The sequence below is a fragment of the Ascaphus truei genome, chromosome 7, assembly GCF_040206685.1.
Source record: "Ascaphus truei isolate aAscTru1 chromosome 7, aAscTru1.hap1, whole genome shotgun sequence".
Lineage (NCBI taxonomy): Eukaryota > Metazoa > Chordata > Amphibia > Anura > Ascaphidae > Ascaphus > Ascaphus truei.
In genome coordinates, this window is record NC_134489.1 from 9,627,958 (window position 1) to 9,642,211 (window position 14,254).

Genomic DNA, 14,254 nt, shown 5'->3' on the forward strand with positions numbered 1-14,254 from the left:
TGTCCCCGTCCCTCGTTCCCCCGGTGTCCCCGTCCCCCGTTCCCCCGGTGTCCCCGTCCCTCGTTCCCCCGGTGTCCCCGTCCCTCGTTCCCCCGGTGTCCCCGTCCCCCGTTCCCCCGGTGTCCCCGTCCCTCGTTCCCCCGGTGTCCCCGTCCCTCGTTCCTCCGGTGTCCCCGTCCCTCGTTCCCCCGGTGTCCCCGTCCCTCGTTCCCCCGGTGTCCCCGTCCCTCGTTCCCCCGGTGTCCCCGTCCCTCGTTCCCCCGGTGTCCCCGTCCCTCGTTCCCCCGGTGTCCCCGTCCCTCGTTCCCCCGGTGTCCCCGTCCCTCGTTCCCCCGGTGTCCCCGTCCCTCGTTCCCCCGGTGTCCCCGTCCCTAGTTCCCCCGGTGTCCCGTCCCTCGTTCCCCCGGTGTCCCCGTCCCTCGTTCCCCCGGTGTCCCCGTCCCTCGTTCCCCCGGTGTCCCCGTCCCTCTTTCCCCCGGTGTCCCCGTCCCTAGTTACCCCGGTGTCCCCGTCCCTCGTTCCCCCGGTGTCCCCGTCCCTCGTTCCTCCGGTGTCCCCGTCCCTCGTTCCCCCGGTGTCCCCGTCCCTCGTTCCCCCGGTGTCCCCGTCCCTCGTTCCCCCGGTGTCCCCGTCCCTCGTTCCCCCGGTGTCCCCGTCCCTCGTTCCCCCGGTGTCCCCGTCCCTCGTTCCCCCGGTGTCCCCGTCCCTCGTTCCCCCGGTGTCCCCGTCCCTCGTTCCCCCGGTGTCCCCGTCCCTCGTTCCCCCGGTGTCCCCGTCCCTCGTTCCCCCGGTGTCCCCGTCCCTCGTTCCCCCGGTGTCCCCGTCCCTAGTTCCCCCGGTGTCCCCGTCCCTCGTTCCCCCGGTGTCCCCGTCCCTCGTTCCCCCGGTGTCCCCGTCCCTCGTTCCCCCGGTGTCCCCGTCCCTCGTTCCCCCGGTGTCCCCGTCCCTCGTTCCCCCGGTGTCCCCGTCCCTCGTTCAACCGGTGTCCCCGTCCCTAGTTACCCCGGTGTCCCCGTCCCTCGTTCCCCCGGTGTCCCCGTCCCTCGTTCCTCCGGTGTCCCCGTCCCTCGTTCCCCCGGTGTCCCCGTCCCTCGTTCCCCCGGTGTCCCCGTCCCTCGTTCCCCCGGTGTCCCCGTCCCTCGTTCCCCCGGTGTCCCCATCCCTAGTTACCCCGGTGTCCCCGTCCCTCGTTCCCCCGGTGTCCCCGTCCCTCGTTCCTCCGGAGTCCCCGTCCCTCGTTCCCCCGGTGTCCCCGTCCCTCGTTCCCCCGGTGTCCCCGTCCCTCGTTCCCCCGGTGTCCCCGTCCCTCGTTCCTCCGGTGTCCCCGTCCCTCGTTCCCCCGGTGTCCCCGTCCCTCGTTCCCCCGGTGTCCCCGTCCCTCGTTCCCCCGGTGTCCCCGTCCCTCGTTCCCCCGGTGTCCCCGTCCCTCGTTCCCCCGGTGTCCCCGTCCCTAGTTCCCCCGGTGTCCCCGTCCCTCCCTTTTTTTTTATTATTATTATTATACTCTGTAGACCGAAGCCAAATTTTGGTGAATTTCATCGCTTGTGTGCGGGGACCGGAGAGCAGGGGGGGGGCATGTAGGACTAAACATAAACAAAAACGTGTGTGTGTGTGTGTGGCGTGTGGCGTGTGGCGTGTGGAGCAGGGAGCTGCCGAGTCTCTGGTCACAGCAGCCAATGCATTGATTGGCTGCTGAAACTGGCGTCACGCTGCTGCAGCCGGAGATCACAGATTGGATAGACTCCGGCGACTGCAGCAGCGGCGACGCCGCACTTTGCAGCCAATGGTAATTTCAATACTGAACACTACCATTGGCCGCCAGGAGTCTGTGACGAACACGCGCACGTAAGCGCTGCACGTCGTGTAGTGTGCTGTGTGAGCGGGGCCTTAAGCTGCCTGGTTCAAGAGTTTGGGGAAGGAGGTGGCAAATTCCAGTTCAACAGGTCAGGTTTTCAGGATATCCCTGCTTCAGCACAGGTGGCGCAAACTGTGGCTCAGTCAAAGGCTGAGTCACTGATTGAGGGAGTGATTGAGCCACCTGTGCTGAAGCAGGGACATCCTAAAAACCTGTCCTGTTGAGGGGGTCTTGAGAAGTGGAGTTTTCCACCCCCTGGTTTGGAGGATATTCACTAAGCAGCGACAGTGCAGGTCGGGAGGGCACAATGGCACGGAAACTCTTATAGAATTCCATGGGAGTTTCTGCGCGACAGTGACTTGGTCCGTGAGCTGCAGCGCATGTTATGTGTATGTGTACCCGTGAGCTGCAGCGCATGTTATGTGTATGTGTACCCGTGAGCTGCAGTGCATGTTATGTGTATGTGTACCCGTGAGCTGCAGCGCATGTTATGTGTATGTGTACCCGTGAGCTGCAGTGCATGTTATGTGTATGTGTACCCGTGAGCTGCAGCGCATGTTATTTGTATGTGTACCCGTGAGCTGCAGTGCATGTTATGTGTATGTGTACCCGTGAGCTGCAGCGCATGTTATTTGTATGTGTATCATTGAGCTGCAGCGCATGTTATTTGTATGTGTACCCGTGAGATGCAGCGCATGTTATGTGTATGTGTACCCGTGAGCTGCAGCGCATGTTATTTGTATGTGTACCCGTGAGCTGCAGCGCATGTTATGTGTATGTGTACCCGTGAGCTGCAGCGCATGTTATGTGTATGTGTACCCGTGAGCTGCAGCGCATGTTATTTTTATGTGTACCCGTGAGCTGCAGCGCATGTTATTTGTATGTGTACCCGTGAGCTGCAGCGCATGTTATTTGTATGTGTACCCGTGAGCTGCACCGCATGTTATTTGTATGTGTACCCGTGAGCTGCAGCGCATGTTATTTGTATGTGTACCCGTGAGCTGCAGCGCATGTTATTTGTATGTGTACCCGTGAGCTGCAGCGCATGTTATTTGTATGTGTACCCGTGAGCTGCAGCGCATGTTATTTGTATGTGTACCCGTGAGCTGCAGCGCATGTTATTTGTATGTGTACCCGTGAGCTGCAGCGCATGTTATTTGTATGTGTACCAGTGAGCTGCAGCGCATGTTATTTGTATGTGTACCCGTGAGCTGCAGCGCATGTTATTTGTATGTGTACCCGTGAGCTGCAGCGCATGTTATGTGTATGTGTACCCGTGAGCTGCAGCGCATGTTATGTGTATGTGTACCCGTGAGCTGCAGCGCATGTTATTTGTATGTGTACCCGTGAGCTGCAGCGCATGTTATTTGTATGTGTACCCGTGAGCTGCAGCGCATGTTATTTGTATGTGTACCAGTGAGCTGCAGCGCATGTTATTTGTATGTGTACCCGTGAGCTGCAGCGCATGTTATTTGTATGTGTACCCGTGAGCTGCAGCGCATGTTATTTGTATGTGTACCCGTGAGCTGCAGCGCATGTTATTTGTATGTGTACCCGTGAGCTGCAGCGCATGTTATTTGTATGTGTATCATTGAGCTGCTGCGCATGTTATTTGTATGTGTACCCGTGAGGTGCAGCGCATGTTATGTGTATGTGTACCCGTGGACTGCAGCGCATGTTATTTGTATGTGTACCCGTGAGCTGCAGCTCATGTTATTTGTATGTGTACCCGTGAGCTGCAGCGCATGTTATGTGTATGTGTACCCGTGGACTGCAGCGCATGTTATTTGTATGTGTACCCGTGAACTGCAGCGCATGTTATTTGTATGTGTACCTGTGAGCTGCAGCGCATGTTATGTGTATGTGTACCCGTGAACTGCAGCGCATGTTATTTGTATGTGTACCCGTGAGCTGCAGCGCATGTTATTTGTATGTGTACCCGTGAGCTGCAGCGAATGTTATTTGTATGTGTACCCGTGAGCTGCAGCGCATGTTATTTGTATATGTACCTGTGAGCTGCAGCGCATGTTATTTGTATGTGTACCTGTGAGCTGCAGCGCATGTTATGTGTATGTGTACCCGTGAGCTGCAGCGCATGTTATGTGTATGTGTACCCGTGAGCTGCAGCGCATGTTATTTGTATGTGTACCCGTGAACTGCAGTGCATCTTATTTGTATGTGTACCTGTGGGCTGCAGCGCATGTTATTTGTATGTGTACCCGTGAGCTGCAGCGCATGTTATTTGTATGTGTACCCGTGAGCTGCAGCGCATGTTATGTGTATGTGTACCCGTGAGCTGCAGCGCATGTTATGTGTATGTGTACCCGTGAGCTGCAGCGCATGTTATTTGTATGTGTACCAGTGAGCTGCAGCGCATGTTATTTGTATGTGTACCCGTGAGCTGCAGCGCATGTTATTTGTATGTGTACCAGTGAGCTGCAGCGCATGTTATGTGTATGTGTACCCGTGAACTGCAGCGCATGTTATTTGTATGTGTACCCGTGAACTGCAGCGCATGTTATTTGTATGTGTACCCGTGAGCTGCAGCGCATCTTATTTGTATGTGTACCTGTGAGCTGCAGCGCATGTTATTTGTATGTGTACCCGTGAGCTGCAGCGCATGTTATGTGTATGTGTACCCGTGAGCTGCAGCGCATGTTATTTGTATGTGTACCCGTGAGCTGCAGTGCATGTTATTTGTATGTGTACCCGTGAGCTGCAGTGCATTTTATTTGTATGTGTACCAGTGAGCTGCAGCGCATGTTATTTGTATGTGTACCCGTGAACTGCAGCGCATGTTATTTGTATGTGTACCCGTGAGCTGCAGCGCATGTTATTTGTATGTGTACCCGTGAGCTGCAGCGCATGTTATTTGTATGTGTACCCGTGAGCTGCAGCGCATGTTATTTGTATGTGTATCATTGAGCTGCAGCGCAAGTTATCTGTATGTGTACCCGTGAGCTGCAGCGCATGTTATTTGTATGTGTACCCGTGAGCTGCAGCGCATGTTATTTGTATGTGTACCCGTGAGCTGCAGCGCATGTTATTTGTATGTGTATCATTGAGCTGCTGCGCATGTTATTTGTATGTGTACCCGTGAGCTGCAGTGCATGTTATTTGTATGTGTACCCGTGAGCTGCAGCGCATGTTATGTGTATGTGTACCCGTGAGCTGCAGCGCATGTTATTTGTATGTGTACCCGTGAGCTGCAGCGCATGTTATTTGTATGTGTACCCGTGAGCTGCAGCGCATGTTATGTGTATGTGTACCCGTGAGCTGCAGCGCATGTTATTTGTATGTGTACCCGTGAGCTGCAGCGCATGTTATTTGTATGTGTACCCGTGAGCTGCAGCGCATGTTATTTGTATGTGTACCCGTGGGCTGCAGCGCATGTTATTTGTATGTGTACCCATGAGCTGCAGCGCATGTTATATGTATGTGTACCCGTGAGCTGCAGCGCATGTTATGTGTATGTGTACCAGTGAGCTGCAGCGCATGTTATTTGTATGTGTACCCGTGAGCTGCAACGCATGTTATTTGTATGTGTACCAGTGAGCTGCAGCGCATGTTATTTGTATGTGTACCCGTGAGCTGTAGCGCATGTTATTTGTATGTGTACCCGTGAACTGCAGCGCATGTTATTTGTATGTGTACCCGTGAACTGCAGTGCATCTTATTTGTATGTGTACCCGTGAGCTGCAGCGCATGTTATTTGTATGTGTACCGTGAGCTGCAGCGCATGTTATTTGTATGTGTACCTGTGAGCTGCAGCGCATGTTATGTGTATGTGTACCCGTGAGCTGCAGCGCATGTTATTTGTATGTGTACCCGTGAGCTGCAGCGCATTTTATTTGTATGTGTACCCGTGGGCTGCAGCGCATGTTATTTGTATGTGTACCCGTGAGCTGCAGCGCATGTTATGTGTATGTGTACCCGTGAGCTGCAGCGCATGTTATGTGTATGTGTACCAGTGAGCTGCAGCGCATGTTATTTGTATGTGTACCTGTGAGCTGCAGCGCATGTTATGTGTATGTGTACCCGTGAGCTGCAGCGCATGTTATTTGTATGTGTACCCGTGAGCTGCAACGCATGTTATTTGTATGTGTACCAGTGAGCTGCAGCGCATGTTATTTGTATGTGTACCCGTGAGCTGCAGCGCATGTTATTTGTATGTGTACCCGTGAACTGCAGCGCATGTTATTTGTATGTGTACCCGTGAACTGCAGTGCATCTTATTTGTATGTGTACCCGTGAGCTGCAGCGCATGTTATGTGTATGTGTACCCGTGAACTGCAGCGCATGTTATTTGTATGTGTATCATTGAGCTGCAGCGCATGTTATTTGTATGTGTACCCGTGAGCTGCAGCGCATGTTATTTGTATGTGTACCCGTGAACTGCAGCGCATGTTATTTGTATGTGTATCATTGAGCTGCAGCGCATGTTATTTGTATGTGTACCTGTGAGCTGCAGCGCATGTTATTTGTATGTGTACCCGTGAGCTGCAGCGCATGTTATTTGTATGTGTACCCGTGAGCTGCAGCGCATGTTATGTGTATGTGTACCCGTGAGCTGCAGCGCATGTTATTTGTATGTGTACCCGTGAGCTTCAGCGCATGTTATTTGTATGTGTACCAGTGAGCTGCAGCGCATGTTATTTGTATGTGTACCCGTGAGCTGCAGCGCATGTTATTTGTATGTGTACCCGTGAGCTGCAGCGCATGTTATGTGTATGTGTACCCGTGAGCTGCAGCGCATGTTATTTGTATGTGTACCCGTGGGCTGCAGCGCATGTTATGTGTATGTGTACCCGTGAGCTGCAGCGCATGTTATGTGTATGTGTATCATTGAGCTGCAGCGCATGTTATTTGTATGTGTACCCGTGAGCTGCAGTGCATGTTATTTGTATGTGTACCCGTGAGCTGCAGCGCATGTTATTTGTATGTGTACCCGTGAGCTGCAGCGCATGTTATTTGTATGTGTACCCGTGAGCTGCAGCGCATGTTATGTGTATGTGTACCCGTGAGCTGCAGCGCATGTTATTTGTATGTGTACCCGTGAGCTGCAGCGCATGTTATTTGTATGTGTACCCGTGAGCTGCAGCGCATGTTATTTGTATGTGTACCCGTGAGCTGCAGCGCATGTTTTGTATGTGTACCTGTGAGCTGCAGCGCATGTTATTTGTATGTGTACCTGTGAGCTGCAGCGCATGTTATGTGTATGTGTACCCGTGAGCTGCAGCGCATGTTATGTGTATGTGTACCCGTGAGCTGCAGCGCATGTTATTTGAATGTGTACCCGTGAACTGCAGTGCATCTTATTTGTATGTGTACCTGTGGGCTGCAGCGCATGTTATTTGTATGTGTACCCGTGAGCTGCAGCGCATGTTATTTGTATGTGTACCCGTGAGCTGCAGCGCATGTTATGTGTATGTGTACCCGTGAGCTGCAGCGCATGTTATGTGTATGTGTACCCGTGAGCTGCAGCGCATGTTATTTGTATGTGTACCCGTGAGCTGCAGTGCATGTTATTTGTATGTGTACCCGTGAGCTGCAGCGCATGTTATGTGTATGTGTACCCGTGGGCTGCAGCGCATGTTATTTGTATGTGTACCCGTGAGCTGCAGCGCATGTTATGTGTATGTGTACCAGTGAGCTGCAGCGCATGTTATTTGTATGTGTACCCGTGAGCTGCAGCGCATGTTATTTGTATGTGTACCAGTGAGCTGCAGCGCATGTTATGTGTATGTGTACCCGTGAACTGCAGCGCATGTTATTTGTATGTGTACCCGTGAACTGCAGCGCATGTTATTTGTATGTGTACCCGTGAGCTGCAGCGCATCTTATTTGTATGTGTACCTGTGAGCTGCAGCGCATGTTATTTGTATGTGTACCCGTGAGCTGCAGCGCATGTTATTTGTATGTGTACCCGTGAGCTGCAGCGCATGTTATTTGTATGTGTACCCGTGAGCTGCAGCGCATGTTATTTGTATGTGTACCCGTGAGCTGCAGTGCATGTTATTTGTATGTGTACCCGTGAGCTGCAGCGCATGTTATTTGTATGTGTACCCGTGAGCTGCAGCGCATGTTATTTGTATGTGTATCATTGAGCTGCAGCGCATGTTATTTGTATGTGTACCCGTGAGCTGCAGTGCATGTTATTTGTATGTGTACCAGTGAGCTGCAGCGCATGTTATTTTTATGTGTACCCGTGAGCTGCAGCGCATGTTATTTGTATGTGTACCCGTGAGCTGCAGTGCATGTTATTTGTATGTGTACCCGTGAGTTGCAGCGCATGTTATTTGTATGTGTACCCGTGAGCTGCAGCGCATGTTATTTGTATGTGTACCCGTGAGCTGCAGCGCATGTTATTTGTATGTGTACCCGTGAGCTGCAGCGCATGTTATGTGTATGTGTACCCGTTAGCTGCAGCGCATGTTATTTGTATGTGTACCCGTGAGCTGCAGCGCATGTTATTTGTATGTGTACCCGTGAGCTGCAGCGCATGTTATTTGTATGTGTACCCGTGAGCTGCAGCGCATGTTATTTGTATGTGTACCCGTGAGCTGCAGCGCATGTTATTTGTATGTGTACCCGTGAGCTGCAGCGCATGTTATTTGTATGTGTACCCGTGAGCTGCAGCGCATGTTATTTGTATGTGTACCCGTGAGCTGCAGCGCATGTTATTTGTATGTGTATCATTGAGCTGCAGCGCATGTTATTTGTATGTGTACCCGTGAGCTGCAGTGCATGTTATTTGTATGTGTACCAGTGAGCTGCAGCGCATGTTATTTTTATGTGTACCCGTGAGCTGCAGCGCATGTTATTTGTATGTGTACCCGTGAGCTGCAGCGCGTGTTATTTTTATGTGTACCCGTGAGCTGCAGCGCATATTATTTTTATGTGTACCCGTGAGCTGCAGCGCATGTTATTTGTATGTGTACCTGTGAGCTGCAGCGCATGTTATTTGTATGTGTACCCGTGAACTGCAGGGCATGTTACGTGTATGTGTACCTGTGAGCTGCAGCGCATGTTACGTGTATGTGTACCCGTGAGCTGCAGCGCATGTTATGTGTATGTGTACCCGTGAGCTGCAGCGCATGTTATTTGTATGTGTATCCTTGAGCTGCAGCGCATGTTATGTGTATGTGTACCCGTGAGCTGCAGCTCATGTTATTTGTATGTGTACCCGTGAGCTGCAGCGCATGTTATTTGTATGTGTATCCTTGAGCTGCAGCGCATGTTATGTGTATGTGTACCCGTGGGCTGCAGCGCATGTTATTTGTATGTGTACCCGTGAGCTGCAGCGCATGTTACGTGTATGTGTACCCGTGAGCTGCAGCGCATGTTATTTGTATGTGTACCCGTGAGCTGCAGCGCATGTTATTTGTATGTGTACCCGTGAGCTGCAGCGCATGTTATGTGTATGTGTACCAGTGAGCTGCAGCGCATGTTATCTGTATGTGTACCAGTGAGCTGCAGCGCATGTTATGTGTATGTGTACCAGTGAGCTGCAGCGCATGTTATTTGTATGTGTACCAGTGAGCTGCAGCGCATGTTATTTGTATGTGTACCCGTGAGCTGCAGTGCATGTTATGTGTATGTGTACCCGTGAGCTGCAGCGCATGTTATTTGTATGTGTACCCGTGAGCTGCAGCGCATGTTATTTGTATGTGTACCTGTGAGCTGCAGCGCATGTTATTTGTATGTGTACCCGTGAACTGCAGCGCATGTTATGTGTATGTGTACCCGTGAGCTGCAGCGCATGTTACGTGTATGTGTACCCGTGAGCTGCAGCGCATGTTATGTGTATGTGTACCCGTGAGCTGCAGCGCATGTTATTTGTATGTGTACCCGTGAGCTGCAGCGCATGTTATTTGTATGTGTATCCTTGAGCTGCAGCGCATGTTATGTGTATGTGTACCCGTGAACTGCAGCGCATGTTATTTGTATGTGTACCAGTGAGCTGCAGCGCATGTTATGTGTATGTGTACCCGTGAGCTGCAGCGCATGTTATTTGTATGTGTACCCGTGAGCTGCAGCGCATGTTATTTGTATGTGTACCCGTGAGCTGCAGCGCATGTTATTTGTATGTGTACCCGTGAGCTGCAGCGCATGTTATGTGTATGTGTACCTGTGAGCTGCAGCGCATGTTATTTTTTATGTGTACCCGTGAGCTGCAGCGCATGTTATTTGTATGTGTACCCGTGAACTGCAGCGCATGTTATTTGTATGTGTACCCGTGAGCTGCAGCGCATGTTATGTGTATGTGTACCTGTGAGCTGCAGCGCATGTTATTTGTATGTGTACCCGTGAGCTGCAGCGCATGTTATTTGTATGTGTACCCGTGAACTGCAGCGCATGTTATTTGTATGTGTACCCGTGAGCTGCAGCGCATGTTATGTGTATGTGTACCCGTGAGCTGCAGCGCATGTTATTTGTATGTGTACCCGTGAGCTGCAGCGCATGTTATTTGTATGTGTACCCGTGAGCTGCAGCGCATGTTATTTGTATGTGTACCCGTGAACTGCAGCGCATGTTATTTGTATGTGTACCCGTGAACTGCAGCGCATGTTATTTGTATGTGTACCCGTGAACTGCAGCGCATGTTATTTGTATGTGTACCCGTGAGCTGCAGCGCATGTTATTTGTATGTGTACCCGTGAGCTGCAGCGCATGTTATTTGTATGTGTACCCGTGAGCTGCAGCGCATGTTATTTGTATGTGTACCCGTGAGCTGCAGCGCATGTTATGTGTATGTGTACCCGTGAGCTGCAGCGCATGTTATTTGTATGTGTACCCGTGAGCTGCAGCGCATGTTATGTGTATGTGTACCCGTGAGCTGCAGCGCATGTTATTTGTATGTGTACCCGTGAGCTGCAGCGCATGTTATTTGTATGTGTACCCGTGAGCTGCAGCGCATGTTATTTGTATGTGTACCCGTGAGCTGCAGCGCATGTTATTTGTATGTGTACCCGTGAGCTGCAGCGCATGTTATGTGTATTTGTACCCGTGAACTGCAGCGCATGTTATTTGTATGTGTACCAGTGAGCTGCAGCGCATGTTATTTGTATGTGTACCCGTGAGCTGCAGCACATGTTATGTGTATGTGTACCCGTGAGCTGCAGCGCATGTTATTTGTATGTGTACCCGTGAGCTGCAGCGCATGTTATTTGTATGTGTACCAGTGAGCTGCAGCGCATGTTATTTGTATGTGTACCAGTGAGCTGCAGCGCATGTTATGTGTATGTGTACCCGTGAGCTGCAGCGCATGTTATTTGTATGTGTACCAGTGAGCTGCAGCGCATGTTATTTGTATGTGTACCCGTGAGCTGCAGCACATGTTATGTGTATGTGTACCCGTGAGCTGCAGCGCATGTTATTTGTATGTGTACCCGTGAGCTGCAGCACATGTTATGTGTATGTGTACCCGTGAGCTGCAGCGCATGTTATTTGTATGTGTACCAGTGAGCTGCAGCGCATGTTATTTGTATGTGTACCCGTGAGCTGCAGCACATGTTATGTGTATGTGTACCCGTGAGCTGCAGCGCATGTTATTTGTATGTGTACCCGTGAGCTGCAGCGCATGTTATTTGTATGTGTACCAGTGAGCTGCAGCGCATGTTATTTGTATGTGTACCCGTGAGCTGCAGCACATGTTATGTGTATGTGTACCCGTGAGCTGCAGCGCATGTTATCTGTATGTGTACCCGTGAGCTGCAGCGCATGTTATTTGTATGTGTACCAGTGAGCTGCAGCGCATGTTATTTGTATGTGTACCCGTGAGCTGCAGCGCATGTTATGTGTATGTGTACCCGTGAGCTGCAGCGCATGTTATGTGTATGTGTACCCGTGAGCTGCAGCGCATGTTATTTGTATGTGTACCCGTGAGCTGCAGCGCATGTTATGTGTATGTGTACCCGTGAGCTGCAGCGCATGTTATGTGTATGTGTACCCGTGAGCTGCAGCGCATGTTATGTGTATGTGTACCCGTGAGCTGCAGCGCATGTTATTTGTATGTGTACCCGTGAGCTGCAGCGCATGTTATGTGTATGTGTACCAGTGAGCTGCAGCGCATGTTATGTGTATGTGTACCCGTGAGCTGCAGCGCATGTTATTTGTATGTGTACCCGTGGAGTCTCCCTCCTATGAATAGGAATATTTCCTTTAAAATGTTCGGGATTTTTTTGGAATGGGACCTTTTGCCGCAGCGTATCTGCGGCTAAACATCGCTGGCAGAGTATCTGCGGCTAAACATCGCTGGCAGAGTATCTGCGGCTAAACATCGCTGGCAGAGTAACGTCGCTGGCAGAGTATCTGCGGCTAAACATCGCTGGCAGAGTATCTGCGGCTAAACATCGCTGGCAGAGTATCTGCGGCTATACGTCACTGGCAGGGTATCTGGCTAAACATCGCTGGCAGAGTATCTGCGGCTAAACGTCGCTGACAGAGTATCTGCGGCTAAATATCGCTGGCAGAGTATCTGCGGCTAAACATCGCTGGCAGAGTATCTGCGGCTAAACTTCGCTGGCAGAGTATCTGCGGCTAAACTTCGCTGGCAGAGTAACGTCGCTGGCAGAGTATCTGCGGCTAAACATCGCTGGCAGAGTATCTGGCTAAACATCGCTGGCAGAGTATCTGGCTAAACATCGCTGGCAGAGTATCTGCGGCTAAACATCGCTGGCAGAGTATCTGCGGCTAAACATCGCTGGCAGAGTATCTGCGGCTAAACATCGCTGGCAGAGTATCTGCGGCTAAACATCGCTGGCAGAGTATCTGCGGCTAAACATCGCTGGGAGAGTATCTGCGGCTAAACATCGCTGGCAGAGTATCTGGCTAAACATCGCTGGCAGAGTATCTGGCTAAACGTCGCTGGCAGAGTATCTGGCTAAATATCGCTGGCAGAGTATCTGCGGCTAAACGTCGCTGGCAGAGTATCTGCGGCTAAACGTCGCTGGCAGAGTATCTGGCTAAACGTCGCTGGCAGAGTATCTGGCTAAACGTCGCTGGCAGAGTATCTGCGGCTAAACATCGCTGGCAGAGTATCGCTGGCAGAGTATTTGCGGCTAAACATCGCTGGCAGAGTATCTGCGGCTAAACGTCGCTGGCAGAGTATCTGCGGCTAAACATCGCTGGCAGAGTATCTGGCTAAACGTCGCTGGCAGAGTATCTGCGGCTAAACATCGCTGGCAGAGTATCTGGCTAAACGTCGCTGGCAGAGTATCTGCGGCTAAACATCGCTGGCAGAGTATCGCTGGCAGAGTATCTGCGGCTAAACATCGCTGGCAGAGTATCTGCGGCTAAACGTCGCTGGCAGAGTATCTGGCTAAACGTCGCTGGCAGAGTATCTGCGGCTAAACATCGCTGGCAGAGTATCTGTGGCTAAACGTCGCTGGCAGAGTATCTGCGGCTAAACGTCGCTGGCAGAGTATCTGGCTAAACGTCGCTGGCAGAGTATCTGGCTAAACATCGCTGGCAGAGTATCTGGCTAAACGTCCCTGGCAGAGTATCTGGCTAAACGTCGCTGGCAGAGTATCTGCGGCTAAACGTCGCTGGCAGAGTATCTGGCTAAACGTCGCTGGCAGAGTATCTGGCTAAACATCGCTGGCAGAGTATCTGCGGCTAAACATCGCTGGCAGAGTATCTGGCTAAACGTCGCTGGCAGAGTATCTGGCTAAACGTCCCTGGCAGAGTATCTGCGGCTAAACATCGCTGGCAGAGTATCTGGCTAAACATCGCTGGCAGAGTATCTGGCTAAACGTCCCTGGCAGAGTATCTGGCTAAACGTCGCTGGCAGAGTATCTGCGGCTAAACGTCGCTGGCAGAGTATCTGGCTAAACATCGCTGGCAGAGTATCTGCGGCTAAACATCGCTGGCAGAGTATCTGCAGCTAAACATCGCTGGCAGAGTATCGCTGGCAGAGTATCTGCGGCTAAACATCGCTGGCAGAGTATCTGCGGCTAAACATCGCTGGCAGAGTATCTGCGGCTAAACATCGCTGGCAGAGTATCTGGCTAAACATCGCTGGCAGAGTATCTGCGGCTAAACATCGCTGGCAGAGTATCTGGCTAAACATCGCTGGCAGAGTATCTGCGGCTAAACGTCGCTGGCAGAGTATCTGCGGCTAAACGTCGCTGGCAGAGTATCTGCGGCTAAACGTCGCTGGCAGAGTATCTGGCTAAACGTCGCTGGCAGAGTATCTGGCTAAACGTCACTGGCAGAGTATCTGCGGCTAAACATCGCTGGCAGAGTATCTGCGGCTAAACGTCGCTGGCAGAGTATCTGGCTAAACGTCGCTGGCAGAGTATCTGGCTAAACGTCCCTGGCAGAGTATCTGCGGCTAAACATCGCTGGCAGAGTATCTGGCTAAACGTCGCTGGCAGAGTATCTGCGGCTAAACGT